Source organism: Ambystoma mexicanum, chromosome 3p (assembly GCF_040938575.1).
Source record: "Ambystoma mexicanum isolate Mex_15411 chromosome 3p, UKY_AmexF1_1, whole genome shotgun sequence".
Taxonomy (NCBI): Eukaryota; Metazoa; Chordata; class Amphibia; order Caudata; family Ambystomatidae; genus Ambystoma; species Ambystoma mexicanum.
This window is the reverse complement of record NC_090925.1, coordinates 1252650554-1252675510: the sequence shown is the minus strand read 5'-3', so window position 1 is coordinate 1252675510 and position 24957 is coordinate 1252650554. Positions and strand designations below refer to the sequence as shown.

Here is a 24957-nt window from a genome sequence, read left to right as displayed (position 1 = left end):
GCGCACGTACACCACAAGGGCATCTTGGCGCTAGGAGTAGAAACAGTAGAGCAAGAACAGAACATTTAGAAAAGTCTTAAGGGCCCATTGGAATTAAAGATGGTTTGCTACTTTCCGTAGTTCCATAGGAAACTCATTCCAGAGCTTACCTGCTGCCACGAGAATCGGCCAACCCCTACCCGAGCTCTCCAAAATCTTGGGGTAGTAACCAAACTGGAAACTTCGGAACGGCGAGACATAGTAGGAATATACAGCTTAGATTTTTCCTGAAGAAATTGTGCGCCAAGTCGAAAGTAGGCCTGATGTACCAGGCAGAGGGCTTTAAACGTGACCCTTTCGACTACTGGAAGCCAATGCAAGGTGCGAATCACATGACTGAGGTGGGCTCTGTAAGGGGATCCAGTAGCCACCCTCCCTGCAAGATTTTGCAGATGCAGTAGTCGCAGGAATAAGCCCTTAGGTTGCGCCAAATAGAGGGCATTGCAATAATCAATGCAACTACTTATCAGTGAGTGTCAGGTTCCCATTGCATGTCTTAAGTATTAGGGGGCTTGGGATATGGCAAAGGTGTCAGTATTCTTCTTTTCCTTAATTATGTTGTTAGACATCTGATACTGTCCCCATCCAAGATGGTGTTTCAGCTGTGCAGCAGTGATTGGTCATTGAGCATTGTGAGGTGGTTTGGAACCCCAGGAGAGGTTCTAAACTCACTTTCATTCTAGCTAAGCACCAGAGAAGTCTCACCTGTGAGAAGCTACAGAGGAAATCGCTAAGAAAACAAAGTGTCTACAGTCAAGCCCAGAAATCTTGAAGTCAAGTTACAGAGAAAAACACATTTCAGGTAAGTGCTTGGATAATACATTGTAAAGTGAATTTTGTCGTGTTTGCTATTCAAGTTGTGAAGCACTGAAATTCTTAGTACACACAACTGTGTGCAAGTAATGAGAAGAACTGTTATTGTGCACACAGCAATTTTTAAGTACTAAGAAAGTAACTGCATTGTGAAAAGACTGTTCATTTACCTGAAGCTCTATTGTGGCGTGTGCGTTCTGCAGCTGCTGAGGGACATGTTAAGTGTGGGCCCTGCTTGTGTCCGTCTGAAGGTTGCTGTGGCCAATTACGGTTCCATTCTGGACGAGGAAACCCTATGTTTATAGTTAGCCTAGAGAAAAGGACTCTGCAATGCGTTTATGCGTCCATAGGAATGAATAGAGGAGATTGTAAGTGAGGTTTGGGTGCCCGTTTCTGGCAAAACGCGCAGCTAGAAAGCACGCGAGTCGGATAAAGGGAGTCCTAGAAGTCTTCGGACTGAAAGGAAAGCAGTCAGTGTCAAGGGAGCGCAGCGGCAACAAGAAAATTAAGACGTTGAGTGCCAAAGTGTTTTACATTTTGCAGTCTCTCACGTTAGGGAGATTTTAAGTTATAGACTTCATACATTTAAGTTAAAAGCCTTCTTCACAATTTAAGGAGAACAAAACGGAATACAGTGTCATTCTGAGAAGAAAGTCTAAAGACTCAATACCAAACTAAAAGTAAAAAGAGACTGAAGTTAGAGAACTCATTTAAAGCAACAAGAACATTAACAGTGACAGAACAGAAGTAATTCAATATTTACTCAAGAGAAGTCTCCAAGCTTAGAGTGCAGGCAGTCAGGTAAAGCTTGGAGGAGGGAGTAAAATATAAGTGAAGGTTTTGTCAGATAAGTTTTGATGTTAACCAAGATGTTTTGTTGCAGGTTGTCCAGAAAGAACCGGTGAGATCCTGAAGCTGGAGATTATAGAAGGAGGCCTGACAGTGTTTTTTCAATCCACTTCCCCTTTCACTCCGGCCTTGTCAGTTCAGTAGTTGTAAAAAGAGATTAGACTGCTGGATATACTAGACTAAGGGGTCTGGAGGACTATTCATCTGCTCCTGCAGGACAACAGCGCTGGGACCTGATAGTGAGGCAACCACTTGAGAACGTAGGCCCTTTGGTAAAAAATGTAAGACCTTATGGGGGATTTTCGGAAGGATAAAACCCATTTTACATACAGCGCTCACTTGCGCTGCCATGGACGGGGTAGATGATAGAGTAACACCGAGATTCTTAACTGAGAGAGCAGGAGTAGGCAAAGAACCCAGTGATGATGGCCAAAACGAGGAAGTCCATAGAGAAGCCCTAGAGGGGGAACCCACCACCATTACCTCTGTCTTGTGCCCGTTTAGTTTAAGCCAGTTACAATCCATCCATTGGCTAAGATCTAAGCAAACTAAAATCTGAGTGTCATCCGTGTATGCATAGCACCTGAAGCAGCGAGAACGGATGCGAGCAACCAAAGGCTGAACATAAATATTAAAGAGCATAGGGGACAAGGCAGAGCCTTGAGGGACACCACAACATAAAGCATGAGATTGTGAAAGAAAAGGGGAAAGAAGGAGTGACAGACTACGATCCACTGAGGCGAGACAGAGGGATGGAGTGGTCTACGGTGTCAAAAGTTGCTGATACATCTAATAATATCACAGCACCCACTCCACCCTGATCGGTCAATATGGTAAAATCGTCCATCACTGACACCAACACACTCTCGGTTCCCCGTCCAGGGCGGAAACCGGATTGAAGCACATTAGAACTTTCAGGAAAGGAAGATACAAGAGTTTCATAAAGAAATGTAGAAGAGAGATAGGCTGGTAGTTAACCAATACAGTGGGATCCAGCAAAGATGTCTTTAGAAGTGGAAGAACAATTGCCTGCTTCAGCTCTGAGAAAATAGAACCCTGCTGAAAAGAGGAATTCACCGCCGATGTTACATAAGTTATTATCTGAGGAAGAAGTTCATGCAAAACCACAACAGGTATGGGATCTTAAGGGGCAGCTGATTTTGGTTTAGCAATTGCATCCACTACCTCCTCCAAGGAGAAGGCAGGAAAGGCCTCCCAGATGTGCAATTGGAAGGTGTCTGTAGTGGTAATGCCAGTGCTTGTATTGTCAGAGTAGTTAGTGCGAATTTGGTCATGAATACAGTTGACCTTTGAGATAATAATGGTAGGGTAATGTGGGAAAATGGGTTACGAGTAGGAAAAACAAAGTGGAGAGGAGGGACAACAGCCCTTTTGGGAAAGGACTTCTATGCCAGATTACATGGAAAGGATGGAATATTTACTAGCAGCTGTCAAAGGGGTCTTGTATGGATTTTAGACACCTAATCAAGGTTTGAAAAAGAAAAGTGACAAAATGATCTGGCAGCAGTAAAACAAAAGCTGATTACATTAAGAGGCCAATCAAATAAGGAGATGAAAGAAGAAAAGATGTCAGGGTCACCTTGAGTTGCTCCTAAAATGGAGTTACACATCACTGTTATGAATAATAACGAAGAAGTACGCATTTTAACTCATCTATTCTCATAGCCTAAAAGGAGCTTGGTAACTGATTTATTGGAGCAGGAAAACGGTAAAGCAAGCACACCTTACTCATAAATCGGAAAACCAACAGAACTAGTAAGGAATTGAGGGAAAGGTGCAACAATTGACCAGTCCAATATAGGGGTGTGTGATTTTCATGCGTGTGTTTAAGGTGTGTCATTTCACAAATGCGTTATAAAATGGCTTAGGACAAGTTTCATAGTTTCTAGGTATGTTTGATGTGACCAGAAATGTACATATGTTTTTGTGAATCATTCGATTCTTAAGAATGCATTCAGTACTGTGTTGTTTTAGCATGAAGTTGTTAGTTGGCTTCCTTAGTGACTGTTAATCTGTCAAAGAAATTGTTTTGGTTTCAGTTTTCGACATTCAAGTGGCGCTAAACAGGTGAACTCCAAGCAGGTTATGACATTTCAAGAACTCATAATTAATGTTATGTAAAAATAAAAAAGGTGTATTTGCAGCAGAGGCTTTGTGGAGGAAGGCATCATATCCAGTAAATATCTGCATTTTACCAAATGTGCTGCTTACAGATGCAATTGTTTAGTCACAGACAAGCAAATCCAGCAAAATATGACAGTTAAACTCTGTCTCTGGGCTCCAGCACTTAAATGTCTCAGCATCAAAATTCGGTGCAGTTTGCTACTGTGATGTACAAGTAAATCCATCACAATGTTCACTTTACAAGCAGACATTCAGGCCTGAGTGTCAGTATTCTTTCTCTACAGGCATCGATAAATTGTAGTAGTCTAATGCTCTACAGGAAATGTCGGATAAAGGACACTCCGTTGAGTGTGAAGAAGAGGATTTGTTAACCAAACCAGTAAAAGTGTTAAAGAAGATCAGAGAACTTGATTGCCTGACGACTCTTGAAACAGCCAACAAAAATAAACTGAAAAATAAACTGACAATCCACCTTCCACCGAACACAAAAAAATTGGAAGACCTTCAAAATTACATAAAACTATTTCCGAGCAGAACGGCACAAAACTTCCTAATGAGAATACGGCTGAATTTGCTAGAAACAAAATAAATACTTGCCATCAGAGACCATACATTGTCAAACACTTGTCGGTTTTGTAAGTCGCCTTCAAACATAGAAACCATTCGCCATCTGCTTCTCTCATTCCCAGGGACCCGTCAGATACGGTTTAAATACTTGCACAGCATCTTGTCCAACTTTTCCCTTATGGACGAAAAGTCATGTTAGCGGAAACTGATAGGAGGTGACAGAACTTCATGGCTACTAGCAGCGATAAACATATTGCAATATGTAGTAAAAGATATGGGGCCTCATTACGACCCTGGCGGGAGACCATGGTGCTATTAGCACCATGGTCCATGCCGGTAAGTTACCGACTCCGCCATGGAGAAAGGGGGAATTACCACCCCATTACAAGGTTGGTGGGCGGTAATTCCCCCTTCCTCGATGGCCCTTCTCCATTCCCATTTTTGCCCCATAGGGCTCAATGGGAATGGGGAAGGCACTAAGTACGGTGCCGCAAATTGCAGCACCATAATTAGCACAAAGGTCCCTTTGCGGGTCCCTACTTTAACGGCTGGTCTAAACCAGCCGTTAAGGTCGGGTCCCGCAAAGGGACCTCGTAATTAGGCGCTAATAGGTTAACGGCGCCGCAGCCTTTTACGGCGCCGCTAACCCATTAGCGCCTGGGTCGTTCCCTTCAGTACCACTGAGCCCTTAGTGTGTTTGGCGTAGAGACTTTCACACCAAAAAAACTAAGCTTACTGCTTTGCGGTAAAACAATGGTCTTGAAGTTGGTGAGTAACGAAATCCAACTAACTTGAATTGTAGAAATTATACCATGATTATTTCTTCAGATGCTTTTTTTTGTAAAAATGTAAGTGATTATAAACAAATAAAAATAATTTAAAAAAAAGTATTCTATTCATTGCAACCTCGTTACCACATTTCCATTCCTATATTACATACCTAACCATTGGTGGTCTGGTAGTAATCGCAAGTGTTCTGTTTATGTATCTCAGAAATTAGCTTTGCTGTAAGTGGGGGCATACTGAATATATACAACAATTTGTGAAGGTCCTTTTAATAGCATTAATCTTCCCCCATAACATGAGATACAATGTTCCCCATGTCCTAAATAATGCCTCTCTTTATTAATTTCATCCAAATATTTTTTGGCAAAATGTGAGTACTGTCCCTAGTAATATGGATACCCAAACACTTTAAACCTTTATTGGGCCATGAATTATGGTACACTTAAAATAAACTCTAATGGCATGACATTGTTGTAGGGAGCTGACTTTCTAATCAGATGTTTTCCTAAACAATCCATCAGATGGTGAAAAGAATGTTCTGCCTCAGCAGGGACGTCAAAATGCCTGGCGTAGCGCAAGTGACATCACTGACCCTTTGCCTCTGACATCACAGGTAGTGATGTCATTTGACCCTGCTCCCAAGTGATATCATGGGAAGTGATGGCACATGACCTTTTACCCCTTGGCAAAACAGGAAGTGGCTTCACACAGCACTGTTTCTCAGTGTACTAAGAACATTATGGTCATGATATCACTGTAGTATGATATACATGTCATACAAGAATGGATCACCATATGTAGCGTTAATATAAGTGTGTATAGGCTCATTTTACTCAATTACTGTGAATGTAAGCAGACATCCAAGGCCAATGATGCCATGCAATGGAAAGAAAATACATGTGGCAGTTGCATGAAATGAAAGAAGGTGTGTCAACAAATTCAACCCTTAGAAACTGAGCCAGAACCAAGCAAATCTACAGTCATACCTGCCGGGACAAGCAACAAAAACAAGAGATTGTAGCAGGTAATATATATTTACAGGAGTTGGAAGTTTTCTGAAGCATTTCAGACAGCTCTCACATATTGAGTGTGGCAAGGAATGCAGAGAGAGAGACCCTCATTTGTTTCCCACACCACCTGCCACAACCCCACATTCTTCACTAGCAGTTGTGTGTGTGGCCCATGGTGGCTGCACAAATATGTGCCGTGTTCCCATATAAGAACATACTCATGCTGGTTTTAATTCCAGTAATGATACCATAAGAAAACATGTACAAGCTTGGTCTGCCAGTATGCCAGTAGCCTCACATAACATACTCCTATTGGCTTTGCCATTAAAAATGCAATGCCATAAGGAAGAAGGCAGTGCAAGCACAGAGGAGGACGGGAATCACAGCCTGGAGACAAGAACTTCAAGTTCTGTGGGGACCACAGGCATAAACCAACACAAGAAGCACAGCCCGAAGAGGGGCGCTTCAAGACACAGTAAAACCACAGCCTGTAGGCAAACACTTGCAGAATAGGGGCCACCCGCAGCCTCGCACAGGCACTTTAGGTCACATGAGAAGCACATACATTAGAAAGACACTTCAAACACACAAGACAGGCGAACTCGGGTAGGGTACGGTCTGACTGGATATGAGCTGTCAACACAGGCCCCAGCCCATCTAGCAACGGACCAGGCTGCACCTTCACCAGTTAATCAGCCATGACAGCTGTGCAGCTATAATTGCAGTTGAGCAAACCAGGCAAAATGTGATATGCTCCTTGCCCAAGATCACACTGTCTGTCAGTGGTAAGCCTAAATACAAAAATACTCCAATCTTAATATCTTAATCACACCTTCAACTCCCACGTGTAGTATGTTGGCATACAATGACAATAGCTGGGCAGCACATGCCTGGTAAATGACTATGTAAAAGCCAAAATTCATACCTATGCCAATTATTGTTTTCATTACTATGTGCAGCTCCGAGTTGATCGGCTAATACAGAGCACTCTACTTCTGGTTTCTAATAACATATCTTAAAATAATTGTGTATGTTTTGCTACAGCACATTGGTGAACAAAAACGTAGCTGCCGCCCCCCAAATTGCATCTATGGGTGCCAATAACAAGTTCGACCGCCTCACATATTCCGTTATTTGGGCTTGATTGGTCAGTTTTCCTGATTTACTCCCCTTGCAGTGTGGGGGATCATTCAATGCTTAGGCCAGTTGATATTCCATACCTTATAATCTATTCAGGAGTTGGGATCAAGTTCCTATCTGCAGACATGTGTGATTTACTATCAAGCATCAAAATCACTGCACATTCTTAGTTCTCAATTGCACATAAAGTAGGCACTGCCAGTGCTGCCGGCGAACAGGCTTATGTTGCCACAATAATAGGCCACAACACCCAGGAACTGAGATTTCTCTTATAGGATCCCATACATTCAGGAATTATGGATTTACTTCTGAATCCTGGAACACTTGCAAGTGAGCTTGGAGCTTTGAGGAATGCCTGCGCCAAACAGCCTGACCAGCGCTGCATCCTGCGGTCGGTGGATCCCTGGGGAATTCAAAGTTTCCTCCCGACACTGTGACGGTTGAACAGGGAGTCACTGCATGTGAGGGTGAACGTCCCATAAAACAGGACTTCAGTCCTATGAAACTGGATCTGCAGTCATTACCTACTGCATTGGCGCACATATGCAATACCACCACATATCGCTGGATATTTCTGCACAACGGCGAGTCGAGGCAATGTCTAGGTTTATCATCAGCAGGACCACCTCAAGTTGCCTACCAGAGACTCTTCCAGAGACAAAAGGTTTTTAGGCAATGCTGCGGTGCATCCCCAAGCAAGGCTGGGTAACTGCTGCCCCATGGCAGCAGGCCCCAGAGAGGGGCAGCACCATCCCCCAGGGGCACAGCTCCCCCCTCTCATCCACCAGCCAGACAGTCTCCACCTTGCTAAGTGCAGGAAGGGTGAGGTGTGAAAGAACACCTCAACCTTCCATAATAACAAATGGGTGCTAAGCACCTTGGGGAAGCAAGGTCAGCCAGGCAGGGGAACAACAAAGAGGACCCCCCCCCCCCAGGGGCTCAGACAGTCAGCACTTAGCCGGCCTGGGGGCTGGCTTCACACCCTCCACAAATACACTACAAAGACCCAGGGGCAGCCTTGGGTCCTATATAAGGAGCTGCTTCAACTCAAAAAGATACAAGCTTGTTTGTGGACCCTGCACGGGGACCCAAACAGCTAGAGAGTTCGCTCTGTACTCAGCATCTCCTTTTCTTTGAAAATCCACTGTGCACTCAGTGTTTTTCATTTTCCCTCATCAAAGTTCGCCGCACACACAGTGTCTTTAGTATTTCGTTTTACAGTTGAACATTACCCTGATCAGAATATATCGCTCCGTGCAGCGGTTAACAACAATAAACGAAGGTGAAGAAATTACGAGGAATGGGGCAGATGTTTTTTCCTAGCTGGCAGGAGAGTTTCAGAAGAAAACGAGATCCAGGCACGGGCAGCAGTGTTCACAAGCCGTGCATTCTTTCTGCAAGTAAGCTAAAAGCTCCCAGTGCACCGTGGTTGCACAGCAACAAGGCGCGCAGCTGGCCAGGAACAGATATGTAACAATTTTACACTTACTTGGAAGCAAGCCAACGCAGGGCAACACGAATAATCACTAAACGCGCACAGAGAATTTTAGTCATTACCAACATTATAAAAGCAGATCGGAGGCTACGAAGCTAAACATTGAACTGGAAGAGTCGGAACACATGGGCACGAAAATCTTTTAAAAACCAGCAAGGGCGCTAGCAATTTCGAGCGCTAACGGAGTCAGAAAGAAGCATTTTTCAATTTTATGTACACATTTTGTCACAAAGGCACAGCGCGATTAAAGGGAGGTTTTCTTTTATTACATAAAACAGATATTTTAGCTACAATGGGAAGCAGGCCAGAGACATGGGCACATTAAAATCATGAAGAGAAAAACAAAGCGGGGTCAGAACGCTCCATGTCTAAAAAGACTACACCACAAGGTAAAATAGGAACCTCCAATTTAGCCCCACCAAAGACACACAGGCCAGAAAACAAAACAAATAGCTGCAGGCCTCCACATAGCAGTTACCTACCACGGGTAATAACAAAGGGGGCAGTTTTCTTCAAATGTGTTTTCTGTCATTACTGTCACAACAGGTCAAGCATTTAGGTAGGCAATTCTGGACCCTTTGTTACTAAACAGCCTAAAAAACAGGTCTCCCACAAAGAGTACAATTCGTAGTTAACAGAAGTTTGTTTATTTCAAACAGGAGAAAAAGCATGGCACCAAAAAGAAAGGCCCAGGAGCCCAAAGCAGTGGCAAGAAAACCAAGATCACCACACCTGCAGGCAGCAATCGAGGCAGCCAAGCATTTTGATTGGGAATGGGTCAGAGAGAATTTATATGGGCAACCAAAGGAAGGTCTGACCCCACCAGGGGAGGAAGACAGCCCCCCCCACCCCGGAAAAGAGAAGCAAGACAAATGAGACTACAAAGAAAGGTAACAGAACAGAGAAATGTCAATAGTGTTTGAAAATATGAAAGAAATGCAACAGATGATTTTGGAGGGTGTCCAGTCATTTGATCGAATACAAAGGATCGAATGACAAAAAGTTCGAGTTTGGTTTTTAAATTTTTTTATATAGTTTTAAAAAAAGTTTTTTTTAAAGAAAACAGGGGTTGGGGCAACCCCCACACAAAAAAATACAAAAAATGCATTCAACCCTTGTTTTAACAGGCCTTTTGACTCAAAAAAATGTCATTCGATCCTTTGTATTTCGACCCTTTCACCTATAGCCATTTGGAGATCAGGGACAAACAACAGGCCCCCAAAGAGCCAGAAAGGACACCAGGTCTGAACATACCCCTGGTACTGACAGTAATTATAGAGCACACAACCCACACGGGACCTCCGCTTGCGGTGCCACGCCAACAGGACCAGAACCAACAGGGCCTTTAAAAGCATGGGCTACGCCCACCCGAAACACCACAGGCTTAATAGACAATAACAGCAATGCAATAACAGCCACCACAGATATTATGATGTTTAGCAGTGCACAGTTAGAGTTAAAATTGAAATCGTTTCAAACAGAAATACTTAATAGGTACAAAAAATCCCTGACTTGGAATATTGATATAACAATCAAAGAGGCCATTTGGGCTAAAGAATTAATTAAAATATACTTGCTTATCGAGGCCCAGCGCAAAGGGAAGGATGCTTTCAGGGATCCCAAAAAGATTGAGGATGAGGCCCTAGTCAGGAACGCCCAAGTAGAACATAACTGGGACAACTGGTCAAAATCATTTGCCATTTTAGCAACAATCTTTATGGAAAAATTCCCGGGTGAGGGAATAAAGCTATGTGCATATGCGGATAAAATCAGGGAGGTAAAAACCACCCACAAAGGGAAGAGGTGACTAGCATATGACATAAGATTCAGAAGGAACATGCTGGAAAGACCAGCAATAGAATGGGATGAGGTTCAGAATGACCTATATATTTTGAACGCCGAGCCTCCATCAGAGGAGGAAGTTGCCCAAGCAGCCTGCAAGACAAACAAACAAAAAATACACAAGGGGTAACGGAAATAATGAAAATGATGAACATAGGAAGGAAGAGCAGCCCTTTTGGAAAAACCAGACTAAAACCCACCACGCCACAAAATCCACTATCCCATGCAGGAATTATCGGAAGAATCAATGCTCATGGGGAAAGGAGTGCTGGTATAAGCATAGCTCTGCCAATTGCAACAGGGATCACCCAGCAAGCAGCTGCACCAGATTACGCTAAAAAAATACCAAACACGAAGAGCAATGAAAACTCAACCCCCCCATTTTTGGCGGCTGGCAGAACCCCTATGAACCCAGATAATTTTAATGAAGCATTGGAAATCTATCCTGACAAAACAATCAGCTCAGCAATCAAGCGGGGTTTCAAGGAAGGGTTCACCATTCCATTCAAAGGAAAAGGGTCTAAAAAATCCCCAGGAACCTGGTATCAGCTAGGGACAACCCCAAGGTAGTAAGAGAGAAAATAGAAAAGAGCTACAGTTAGGCCGAATTGGAGGCCTTTGGGAAAGAATGCCATTCCCAGATTATCTAGTGTCCCCCTTAGGGCTGGTACCCAAAAAAGAACCTGGGAAGATAAGGATAATACACCATTTGTCATATCCCAGGGGACACTCCTTCAACAACGGCACCCCCCCGCCAAATCCGCAGTCACCTACACACAATTCCAGGAGGCTTTAAGGCTAATACAGGACTGCGGGAAGAAAGCCCTGATGGCTAAACTAGATATTGAATTCACTTTCAGGTTACTACCAGTCCACCCAAACTCACAGCAGTGGCTAGGTTTCACTTTTGATAATACATTTTGGGGCCGATTCATGGAACAAATGTGCGACGAAAATCATGGCGCAAGCTGGCGCAAGCGTGAAAAAGCAAGCGCACGCGTGCGATTCATGGAAGGGCCTGCGTGTGTTTTCCCCGGGATGTGCGCCAAATCCGTGCGTGGCACACACGGGCGCACACATCATTGCAACATCTAGAACGCCATGCGCGACGTGCACAGCAAAAGCGCACAACATTAGCGTACACACCAAAAAGGGGGCGGAACATGGGGTGGAACGCGCAGAGTGGGGAACAGCGTGTGAAAATAAGGGCGTAACTGGGGATGTACTGCTGGGAAGTACACAGAACACCCACACACACGCGAACCACACGCATTCATGGAATCGAATAGGGGAAACCTGCGCACAGCCAAAGACACGCACAGGCCTAAACACATCCGCCACACGAAGACAGGTGGTAGCGCCCCTGCGCATTACAAAAGTGTGCGCAAACAACGAACACGTATATACAGCTACGATGAATATCCCATTCTGCGGCCCCCTAGGAGAAATGACGTGTCTGGCAACGCACAGGCATCCCAAAAAAGCAAGAAAAAGAGATAAGCGACTCCTGTAGCCCATGTGCGTGTAAAAAAACACACAAAGTACGCTGTGGCAGCCAGGAACACAAAAAATGTGTACGTGATCAACACGCAGGCTAGTATGCCCGGAAAAAAAGGGGTATGCGACTAACATGGACACCCGCATTATGAAAAATACTGTGTGCGACTCACTGTCTGCCTTGCGTGTAGAAGAAGAACGCACAGCCAACACCCATGCCAAAAGAAGAAGTACGCACTGTAGCCACTGTGAAGTAATCGAGTGTGAACCCCAACGCCTGGAAAATACACGCACGGCTTTCCACAAAAAGCACGTACAGAGCGATGGAAACCCACGTGGGACCTTCAACCCTTGCCATGGAAACGCCTGCACGCACGTTACGTCACCTACGTGCTTACGCACCAAGGGCCTTTCCTCGGAATTCACGTTTTCACGTGCCAAATCACTCCGTATCAAGCTGGCCACGTGACAACACACAGAAGAACACGCTCCTGCCCTGAAAGCTGAATTACTGCCCCCCAGACCCCTGAGCAGACTCCCACCATCCATCTGCTGCTGCCTGCCTGCTGGCCAGGTGCCTTGCTATTTGGTGCCTGCACGAAGATGGCACAGAATCATCCAGGTTGGTGAGGGGTTCGGTTGAGGAGGTTGAGGAGGAGGCTGTGGAAGGCCACGCACGGGGCCTGGAGGGGGGATTCCACTGGTGCTAGTGGTGAAGTCCAGGGGCAGGGACAGGAGGCAGCACAGGCCACCGCGGAGGTGCCTGTGTCTAATCCTGTCCCCTATTCTGTGACTGCATCATCCCGCACCAGCAGGGATGCCTTCGTCCAGACCTGTTATCAGGGAGGGGATGCGCGAACAACAACTGGCCTTCCTCTCCCTGCGGACATGGAAATTCGCTACCGGCTTGAGCATGTCCTAGCTGGGTTGGCGTTGCGTCAAATTGGTATTCGGGATGACGTGCAGGGTTCTCGTCTGGACAATGCACATCATTTCGAATGCCTCTTTGACCGCGTCGGCCTACTAGGACAGGTCACCAGCGCTGGGTTACTCCGTGTGCTGGATCTTCTAGTGACTCCCTCAACTGAACCCCCTATGCGCCAGTCATCCTCCATGCCATCTTCCTGCCCAAGTATCACCTGGGCACCATGTGGAGCTACCCCTAAGCCAGCGGCCAGGCTGGTGGAGGACACATCCCTGCCACAGTTGCGAGTCGGAGGTCCAGCAACTGGCCACCCCAGCAACTGGACCCCATCAATAGGAGGATGTGCAAGCATCGACAGGCAGGGCACATGCACGGCGGCAGCAGGCTCAAGGTGGGAGCGTTGATGGCTCGAGGCAATCAACATCACAGGGGCAGGCATCGGCCGGAGGGCAGGAGGACCCTGGATTGGGAGTGTCTTCTGTGTGGCAGCGGTTGGGCCAGCAGATAGATGCAGAGCGGCGGCGGCCGGAGGAGGCACGGCTCACTATGGTCAGGGCGGAGAACTCCATGCACAGGGCATTGAGACAGGCTCAGTGCCTCGAGGCAACTCGCAGGGAGTTGGAGGAGGCCATGACTGCATCCCTGCGAGACCTTCAGGCCAGGGGAGAGCCCCGCCTCCAGGACGTTAAAGAGGAGTTCGATGATGCCCTGGCCCAGAACATCGAAGAGTGAGCCGTAGGACTTGCCCGCCGCCTTTGTACATAGTTCTTTAGGGTTAGGTTTCCTTTGTTTAGTAATTCTTTTTGGATTTCATGGACATTGCTCCACTTTATCTATATAGTTTTTTTGGATAGGTTTTTTGGTAGGTTTCCTTTTCTTTTGGGATCATGGACCCTTATGACTTGCATTGTAAATAGTTCAAGACTTGTACATAATTTTGTTATTTGAACTTCCCATGGATCAATGTTTTTTTATTTATTTTAATGTACTTTATATGGACAATGGCAATGGACCACTTTTGTAGTTTCCTGTTGTGGATTTTTGTTTTATTTAGTTTTATTTGATTCTTTTTTTTCCTTTCATTATTTCTTTATTTGCACATTTGATTTTTCATTTTGTTATTTCATTACCTTTTTCAATACATTTCATATTCCTTCATTATTGGTGTGGTATACTGTCATTGGTTTAGTGCATGTCTCTATGAGTGTTAGGGAGAATTCTCTGTTTAGGCTGAATTTCCTATCCTAGTGTATCCCCCAGCAGCTTTGCTGGATTTTTTGGGGTTTATTTTTTTCTCCTGCCAAGAGTGAGACTCTTTTACCCTCACTCTTGGACATGATTTGAGTGTGTCTCTTTGACTCTAGATGTGTTTAATGGGCTATGGGGTCTTTTACTCCATAGGGCTTCATGTGTTTTTGTGATGTGTGTTACACAGCACCCTCAGTGCAGTAACACAGGGGTGTCATAGTGACCCCCCAGTATAGACTCCATACCCTGGGACTGACTACTGTCTCCCAGGGCCTGTAAAGCCACCATTGACGTTACTAGTCTCAAATTCTGAACAGAACTAGTACAAAACATCATATTGTGGACCTACTGGCCGGGGCAATTTGATTGCCCCGGGGTCTGTTAGTCGAGGGGACACGTCTCCGTCCCCCCTGATCGAGTTTTGGCTGGTGGCAGTGGATACTACTTTTTATATTCGACCGCGAATATATCCCTATGGGATTTCCCATTGTTCGAGGCTACCAACTTTAATTATTTAATTCCTATAGCCTCGAACATACCGCCGGTTTATTTATTTAATATTAATTCTCCGGTTGGTATTTTTTGCCAGAACTCGGTTCTAAAATGGCGTTTGTGTTCGCTTCTGTGACTCCAACCCAAGTTGAGCTCTTTGTTCCACTTTTTGGCGGGCTTCTCCACAGAAGCCCTCCAACGTGGTGCCCCTCTGTCTGGGGTACTTAGGCGGGGGGGAGGGGGATTTAGGCACCCTGGACTGAGTTGCCTAGGCAACTCAAGTCGCACTCCGTCCTGATTGGCCCAAGTGGTGAGCCGGCCGGCTCACCACTTAGCATGTTTGAGTGACAGCTAGGCTGAGTGAATGGGGGTTTTCTGCATAAAAGCAGGGCTTTGGGGACTGGAACTTCAGAAGTCGCCACAGGACCTAAGAATTCGACGAGGGAGAAGCTGAGCCGACCTGCTACGACGACACCACCGGTGGAGCCCTGCTGAACCGTCTCACTACTTTTCCCAACAACAGAGGAGATCTCCATCCCGGAGAGTCTTCTTCCTTCGACTGGTGGGGATAACCAGTCTGCTTCCTTTTTCGCTTCCTGGAGCATCTCGTGGCCGCCTTGCCTGTGCCAAGCACCCCGGCAACCGGGATACCACGTTTTACCACTACTGCGAATCAAAGGGTAGTACCTTTAACCGGAAAACTCTGCGGCTGGTTTCTTCCCTGCAACGACCTTCATCTTTCCTCCACGTCGAGATCTTCTCTTCCTCTCGACGACGCCGTGACTTGCAACCGCTGCCAGGAACAACTGCCCCCACTGGAGGATCCTTTCCACATAAGGTACCGTGTTCCGCCTGGCTTCCCTTGCAACCAACAGTACGGGGTAGATTTAGCCCCCGGCTTTCGACCCTGGGTTAGCCTGGGAGACCCTGGCTAAACATTTCTGAAACCTAACTAAAACCTTTCTGAACTCCCTGCAAGACTTTTTAAGCCTGTTGTCATTGTGTGATCTTGGGTGCATTTATGCCCTGCTCTCTCCAAGAGTGGGCCCGACCGATGGACTTTGGCTCACAAGTAACTTTTGACTTTCCTGCCTTGCTTAAGAGTTCCTAAGTATTAGTGTGGTGTATTTTCCTACATTCTGCCTTTTTCCCTCCCTTTTTCGTTAATTTATTGGAGTGCCATCTATAGTTAAGCGCTCACCTCTGTCTGGAAATAAGTGGTGTTAACTAAGACTTGTCTGATAAGGAATAAGGAATGTATATATAATAATAGTAACTGTGTTTAGAGTGATGTACAATAATAGTGCTGGAGTGTTTCAATAAGTGTGTTTTTAAATAAATAATTATATACCTTGATTCCAAAGCTCTGGTCAGTGTTTGCTTGCGCTATTGTATCTGAGTGCCTATTGTGTATACTTTGCATACTGCCTAACTCTTCTTGAGGGAAGTGTGACTGCTCAGCCACAGCTACCAGGTAAATCTGGGTGGTACAGACTGCTACCAAGTGGGTTTACTGCCAACACCTGTAGTCCTAAATCTTTTGCAATGGTCCCCAAGGGAACTGCACAGGTTTCTGCCTAACAATGAGCATTTCCTCAGTCATGTGTTGCCACTGTGTGGCTCTGGTGTACACTCATGCATGGCCATGCTGGTTCTTTTGAGACTCTCATGGCATGGGTAATTTGGGTGTGGGTGCAGTGGATGGTTGTGTGCTTGTACTGAGGGGCAGGGTCGATTTGGGTTGGCATTAAGTCCATGGGTTTGTTTTGTTATGACATGTTGTTTGGTGGCCCATGTGTCGGGGCCTGCTGGCAGGTGCCTGTCACTGGGGGTGGGGTCGGGGTCATGAGTCAGGGCCTGCTGGCAGGTGCCCGTCACTGGGGTGGGGTGGGGGACATGGGCTCCCAAGTGCATGGTGCCATTTGGCCTGCCTGCGGGGTCATGTTCAGGGATGATGGGTTGCCTGCAGGCATGGACTGGGGTGATGGGCTGCCTGCGGGGCATGCCCAGGGGTGTAGGGTGGTCCCCTGTGGTGTGGGCTGCCTACAGGGCATGGGGAGGGGGGGAAGGGCACACCCTAGAGGGCCAATACTGCAAAATCACGTGTAAAACTCCATGCGCACCCCTCAGAATACACGTACCCCTCTCGCACCAGGCCAATCGCGTGTAAAACTCCACCATGCACCCCTCGGAATACACATACCATGCTCGTGCCAGGCCAATCGCATGTAAAACTCCCTGCGCACCCCTCGGAATACACGTACCCCGCTCGCACCAGGCCAATCTCGTGTGGAATTGCATGCGCACCCCCGGAATATGTGCAGGCAGCCCTTTCACCCTCCCCATGCCCCGCAGGCAGCCCATCCACCATGACCATGTCCCGCAGGCAGCCCTTTCACCCTCCCCATACCCCACAGCCAGCCCATCCACCATGACCATGTCCCGCAGGCAGCCCTTTCACCCTCCCCATGCCCCACAGCCAGCCCTTTCACCCTCCCCATGCCCCACAGGCAGCCTTTTCACCCTGCCCATTCCCCACTGCTAGCCCACACCACAGGGGGGACTTTTCCCATACATTTTAACTGACACGAGTGGGGTACGTGTGTTCCGAGGGGTGCGCTTGTAGTTTTACACACAATTGGCCTGGCGCGAGCGGGGTACGTGTATTCCGAGGGGTGCACGTGGAGTTTTACACGCGATTGGCCTGGTGCGAACGGGGTCTGTGTATTCCGAGGGGTGTGCGTGGAGTTTTACACGCAATTGGCCTGGCGCGAGCGGGGTACGTGTATTCGGAGGGGTGCGCGGGGAGTTTTACACGCGTTTTCGTGGTTGGGGGGCTGTATGCTGGTCAACTGGCCTTTGCGCCATGTACTGGATTTGTGCGATGTTTTTGGGGCATGTGGCGGGGTTGGGGCCACGGCTGCTTATGGATGTATAAATCCATGAATACACTGTGTGCCGAAATGGGTTTTGGCGCACGCTGCTGGCGCAGACTGCCGCACACGCACTCTGTGCACCAGCCGCATGCGCCACTTGTGCACCGAATTCTATGAATTACCCCCTTTATGTGGACAGATGCCTCCCCATGGGTTGCGCAGTCTCCTGCGCACTATTCGAACAATTCAGCTCATTTTTTCAATGGGCCTTTCAGAAACAATTATCAGGGACTAGGGTTGTCCATTATTTGGATGACTTCATGGTGATGGGCTATCATCTCGGAAGAATGTTATAGGGCACTCAAAGTATTAGAAAAAATGGCTGCACAATGGGGCATCCCATTAGCTGCAGAAAAGACAACCACACCATCCACAAACATTATCTTTTTAGGAATAGAGATAGACACAATAGACAGGCTATGCAGAATACCAAAAGCAAAAATAGTTGAACTATTAGGGAAAATCCAAGAACTAAGCACAAAGAATAAGTGTACAGTAAGAGAATTATAGTCATTTGGCAGGCAGCCTCAATTTTGCAGCCAGGATCATTCCGCAGGGCAAGGTATTTTCCAGGAGCCTCGAGTTCAAAACCAGAACATGCACCAAACCCCACCTACACATTAGACTGGGTAAAGAAGTGAAGGAGGACCTACAAATATGGGGGAATTTCCTCAGAAATTACAACGGAACCGTACTTTGGAGCACGCTGTGGAACACAGGGGACAAAAGGGTCCTTTTCACAGATGCAGTAGGGAGCAAAGGCTTCGGAGCAATATTGGGCATTGAATGGGTGGCAGGGCATTGGCCCGAGACCTAGCATTCAGCAGGAGGGACAAAAAACATCACTCTGTTAGAGATATACCCCATCTGGCTAACCATACACATATGGAGCAGGCAGCTGGCTAACATGGAACTCATGGCTTGGTGTGACAATATGGCTGTGGTAGGAATATTGAATAGAAGAACCACTAAATGCCATTTGGTGCTCAAACTGCTACGAGCAATTACAACGGTCACACTGCATGAACATATTTGTGTCAAAGCAAAGCACATCGCTGGAGCAAATAATAACATTGCCAATGCTTTATCTTGCTTTCAGTGGACACGATTCTGGGAGCTAGCGCCTCCCGCCCAAGAAAAGATGACACTGATTTCAGCGGAAGGCTGGGCGATAATGGGAAGCTAGAAAAATCTACATCAACACCTGCGCCCGAGGGCCAAGACCGGGATGCACACCAACAAACAGGCACCTTAAAAACAAGTGCCAGCAGCATACTGCCCACAGACAATACAAATCCTGCAAAGGGGGTCCTAGAAAAGATGGCAGAGAAAGCCTTGGCAAACAGCACTACAGCTCAGTACAGTAAGTGATTGCAAAAGGTTTTTAGAACAAATGGTTTAAACCATGTCGAATTGATTACAATAAAAGATATAGAAATCTTCTTAAAATGGGCGCACAATCAGGGGTTTAAAAAGGATTGTGTGAAAAGACACCTCGAAGCAATATGTTATTTTTCAAAATTACGGGGCGACTCAGATCCCACACAAAGCACTTAAATTGCATATGCAATGAAAGGTTGTGGTAAACTAGAAGCACCCCAGGTAGATACCCGGCGCCCATTAGACTTTGCCAAGCTAGTAAAAATAGCAACACTATTGGACAGCATATGTTCCCACCCATATGAAACACTACTATTTAAAACGGCATTCTTTCTTGCCTATTTTGAGGCTTTCCGGGTGGGGGAACTCATTGCCTCCAGCACAAAAGCCAACAATGGCCTAGGCATGATAGAAACAAGGGTTAGACAGGACAGTGTTAACATAGAAATACAACAATCCAAATCCGGTGCAAAAAGGTGCATTAGCATTTGCAGCTTTGATGACGCACCAAATTGCCCGGTGTGTATCACTAACCTGTATTATGCACAACGGCCCAAGATGGGGGGGAAATTCCTAATCCACAGGGACACAACAGCGTTAAGTCACTATCAATTTAAAGGCGTGCTGATGAAAGCAATCGCCAATGCCGGGTGGAATCCAAAGGATTTCGGCACCCACTCTTTTCGGATCGGGGCAGCAACCTCAGCATGGCAAGGAGGTCTGGCCTCCCAACAAGTAAAGAATATAGGGGAGTAGAAGTCCGATTGTTACAAGAGATACATGAGACCGGAACTAACATAGTTCTGCCACTCCCCCCCCCCATCACCTTGTGTTTTTTCTCACACAAACATTTTTCATTCCTGAAACAACATTGCAGCGGGACCCACCCCTAAAATCAGCCTAGATAGTCAGACATTCATTTGTATTCAGGACGGGGCGTTGGGCCGAGGAAAAACTAAAGATGGCCCAGCTTTCGGGAACACTATCGCATCATGGTGGGGCTACAGAGGCCTCCACTGGCCGGACACCCATGACAAACTAGCTGACCTATTTGCCTACAGAGATCCTCCGGATTATTTGATATTACATTTAGGGGGTAATGACCTGGTAAGCATGGGCAGAAAAACCTTATACGAAGAAATGTGTGCCTCGCTATCAGGCATTGCACACAATTGGAGGGACACGGAAATCTATTTTTCAACTATCCTGCCTAGAAAAATATGGCAGGGGGGCGCCTGTTACAAATCAGTCAATAACTCTAGGAGAAAATTAAACAGAGGCCTGGAAAAATTCTGTACAGCCAGAGGATTGGGTTTCATAAAACACCCGGCCATAACACTAGGTGACCCCGATCTGTTCCACAAGGATGGCACCGATCTATCGGGTCACGGCATGGAACAACTTTATAGAGAAATCACCAGTACTTTAGCTACCAAAGGCTGCATATAACCTAACTTTTGGGGGAACACAGGCAGACGATAACCCACCTGTGTGTGGCGGCACGAGCCTGAGGGGGTAACCTCAGGACCCGTGCCCAAAAGTAATATATGATTACTGATATGCAAATATTGTTTATGTTTCCATAACCATATCTGTAATGATAAAAACCTACGGCCTTTTTTATTGCCAGCACTTGACCAAATTTTGTGGTGTAATAATTTATGGTAAGCGAGGGGGTAGACCAGACATACACCCACATGCCAACACAACTAAGGTAAGGTTGCCTGCATATGGGTCCAGCAGTTATGGGCAATGCTGCCGGGCATCCCCAAGCGAGGCTGGGTAACTGCTGCCCCATGGCAGCAGGCCCCAGAGAGGGGCAGCACCATCTCCCAGGGGCACAGCTCCCCCATCTCATCCACCAGCCACACAGTCTCCACCTTGCTAAGTGCAGGAAGGGTGAGGTGTGAAAGAACACCTCACCCTTCCACAATAACAAATGGGTGCTAAGCACCCAGGGGAAGCAAGCAGCCAGGCAGGGGAACAACAAAGAGGACCCCCCCGCCCTCAGGGGCTCAGACAGTCAGCAGCAAGCCGGCTGGCTTCACACCCTCCACAAATGCACTACAAAGACCCAGGGGCAGCCTTGGGTCCTATATAAGGAGATGCTTCAGCTCAGAAAGATACAAGCTTGTTTGTGCACCCTGCACGGGGACCCACACAGCTAGAGAGTTCGCTGTGTACTCAGCGTCTCTCTCCTTTTCTTGTCCGCAAACCCTCCCACCCTAGAAAAGGGAGAAGAACAATGGAAGGAAAACCAGGACACCGTACGGTGACCACAACAAGTCGTGGGACAAAGAAGGCGGCACGGGCCTGAGGAGGTAACCTCAGGACCCAGTGCCCAAAAGTAATAAATGATTACTGATATGCAAATATTGTTTATGTTTCCATAACAATATCTGTAATGATAAAAACCTACAGCCTTTTTATTGCCAGCACTTGACCAAATGTTGTGGTGTAATAATTTATGGTAAGGGCGTGGGTAGACCAGGCATACACCCACATCCCAGCACAACTAAGGTAAGGTTGCCTGCATATGGGTCCAGCAGTTACCTCAAGTGTGTTACAAACTACACCGCTATATGAAACTTGTTGGAGCATTCTGTAAATGCTGTAATCGATAAAAACATGATAAATGGCGGTGGCTCACTTCTGCTTCTTGTGAGCACGTTTTAAAACACTTTCACTGCCAGGCAGGTCCTCAATTGTTTCCTATGGGAGTTAAGGCATCCCTATTCCCCCCTAAGCACATTCAAAGGGACTTTATTTTCCCTGTTCAAAATAAAACAGACCAACGCACTTTTTTCCTTATCTGTTTGATCGCCATTCGCTCAATGTCAAAACTTTAATAAAAATAACACCTCACAACATTTTCTTGTTAATTTGAATTTGAATATGAGGAATATGAATTATCAACTGTCACAAGAGTCCCAAGCCATTAAAAAATGGGTGACTTTGTCTTAATGCCAAGAAGCCACATACATTTGCGACTTCCCTGAAACATAACGGGCGTGCTTTAACTCTAAAGAAGAAATGATAGGTTCACTAAGTCTAGTGTCAGAACAGTTCGGTATTCAATAAAAATGTATACTCTAAGATAAAAAAAATAATCCTCTGGCGCATGCAAACCTCATCCTGTGTGATGTATCAAAACGACACTTATCTAATTTGTCACACTCAACAATGTTCGCAGAGACTTTAAACAAGAAGATGATAACATTTTACAAAACAAAAAACGAACAGTGAAGGCATTGTGTACTAACTTTTCTACTCACCACCCTGATTGCCTGAAGAAAATCACACATATAAGAATGGCGAAGTGCGAGGCCTCTGCCAAGACGGTGGTGGTCAGCATTGTGCGGGCACAGATGCTCACGGGCGATGCTTCCTGCTCGGAACTTTGCGGGAAATTCCATTGATTATGCTGCCTTCCTCTGAGTGCCCCCGCGGCGGTATGATGGCCGGCGGGAGTCTGGGCAGCTCTCTGTTTTTTGGCCTAAGGAGTAGGAATTGTGATTCTGTTTTGTCCCTGAAGCTCTTTTTGCTTTTGTGTCCTTCTCCCTCTGTCTATTTATAGTGCCTGCAGACACACGCAGCACGGGGGAGTGAAGTGGAATAGGGGTCCACTCGGAGAATCACAAGGGGAACATGTGTTGAGGCCAACAACCCCTTGAATTGTCTTGGACCCGATCAAGGAAGGGGCTCGGCGAAATCCGTATGGAGGAAATGGGCCATATGCATAAGGTAAACAATGATGCTTGTGCATTTAGAGTGGTACATTGTGCCATATCCTTATGCAGGGACATGGCGTTGGCAATTTTAATAGATGACATTAGCCAAAAAATTGACACAATATCCTTATATTGCGTGCATGTATTTACATTAACAGATATAAACAGCATCTTCAATAAAGAAGCAATTCATCATCGCCGTGGCCGGGATAGAACATTCATATGGAGAATATCCAATTAAAGTCAGCATAACACACTTGGAGCACAGCTGTGCACAGTGTTCTCTGAAATACAATGGGTGAGATAACACTGAATTACTTACCTAGCGGGATTCGAGAAGGTCTATCAAGTCAGGGTTCACCTTGCGTGTGAGAACCTTTTAGAAATATACATCAAATTGATTTAGCAGTGGTGTCAGATGAGAGAGTGGGGTGGTTTTCCATCTAAGAGACCCTTGTCTCGTAAAATGTGTGTATTGCCTGGTGCACTTGGGGTGAAAGATGCTCAACAGCACTCAGCAACATTATCCTTCCATGAATTGCAAAGAGAGGACACAGTCTCCTTTGTTTAAACATGGGAGTAACGACCCAGGTTGGACTATGCCCAAAACTATGAAGGGGCATGGACAAGACAGGGGACAGTGGTATGTTTTTAGAAGTTGAGTGTTTAGAAGTCATGAACATATTTTAAACATGGAAGACATTGTAGAGAATGATTATAAAAAACCTTGTTTTTTCTCTCTCTTTCTTCTCTTTCCTCCTTCTTGGTACAAGTGGCTTCCACAGTAACACATTTGACCCATAGAAGCATAGAATCTTGCAAATGTGAAGGAATTGGATATTGAACATTGGACGACATTTTCTACATATGAAGCTCAATTACGTCAATAAGAACTGTTTGTTTTTTCAAAACGTATATGTCCTGATGAGGTGCACTAGATGGGAATGGCATATATCTGTCTAGTTGGCCGAAACTCGAGTAACTCGAGTAGACATCACCACAGAGCCCACTCCTTTCAGAGGCTGGGTTTAACTTGGGTTTATATTATCAAAAATGTGGTAATTGACATATAAGAAAGCATTTTTTGAACATTTACCTATCTTTGACTTTTAGGAAAAATATTATCAACTATGCATTCTTAGTAGATAAAGGAACTAGTCCCAGTAGTTGGGAGATCTGACTACAGAACAGAATTATTAAAATTGCGTTTTTTCATACAAGTACGTTTGGTTGTTTGTATGAATGGGGATGAAAGTGGATGTGAGAAATGATGCGTGAGATGTGATCACCGGCTTGATATGATATGTATTTTTATAGATATGATATGTGTTTTTCTAGATCTGGTTTTTAATAGATGATATGTCAATGTGGTACATGTGTTTTTTTGTAAATTCTTTTTCATAATGATATTTGACTAATGAATAAAACAAATACACTATAACATATACACTGTCTCTGGTCTAGAATGCATGCTCTTGGAGTAGGGCCGCTGTTGGAAGGGATTGTGTGGCGTTTTTCACGCATCACGCATGAATTGTATCACTAATGAACGGAGGGTTTGCACTGATCTATGGATAATTGCAGTTTTGTTTGGCCTTCATCTGAGTGCCTGAATCCCTCGCAGACGCAGGAAGCGTGTGTCTATTAGAAGCTGCCTGGGAAAGCCTTGGCCGTGGGCAAACAATGCGCGTGGCCGGTCACTGAACATTCTTCATGCATCGCATCATTGCTCTATAAGGGGCACCTACTGAGTGAAGTGTGTCTTCCTCCTGTGGCACTATGTGTTATTCCTAAAAGTAGGGGCATTCTTTTGGGGCAAATTACAGATGAAACTATAATTTAAGGCAAATATCAACTGCCAGAGCCATCCAGACTGTGCCCTGCTATGTGAAATATTGTGACGCAGGCAACTCTACCTTTACTCTTGTTATCACAGGAGGAACAACCCACTTACATGGCGGCTTAACGAATCCGCAGTCCCTGCCCCTCTGACCTATGATGCCCATCTGTATCCTGCTCTGCCTCCAGCACACAATAGTGGCTTTGTTTGGACTCAAGTGGG

At 46.0% G+C, this 24957-nt stretch overlaps 1 long non-coding RNA gene across 1 annotated transcript; it reads left to right on the top strand.

Annotated features, from left to right (window-relative positions):
• The first annotated feature begins 612 nt into the window (after positions 1-612).
• On the top strand, positions 613-24257 carry LOC138581418 (uncharacterized). Its single transcript, XR_011304547.1, has 4 exons — positions 613-841; positions 22742-22908; positions 23054-23193; positions 23669-24257. It is a non-coding gene; the product is annotated as an uncharacterized lncRNA (long non-coding RNA).
• Positions 24258-24957: the final 700 nt, after the last annotated feature.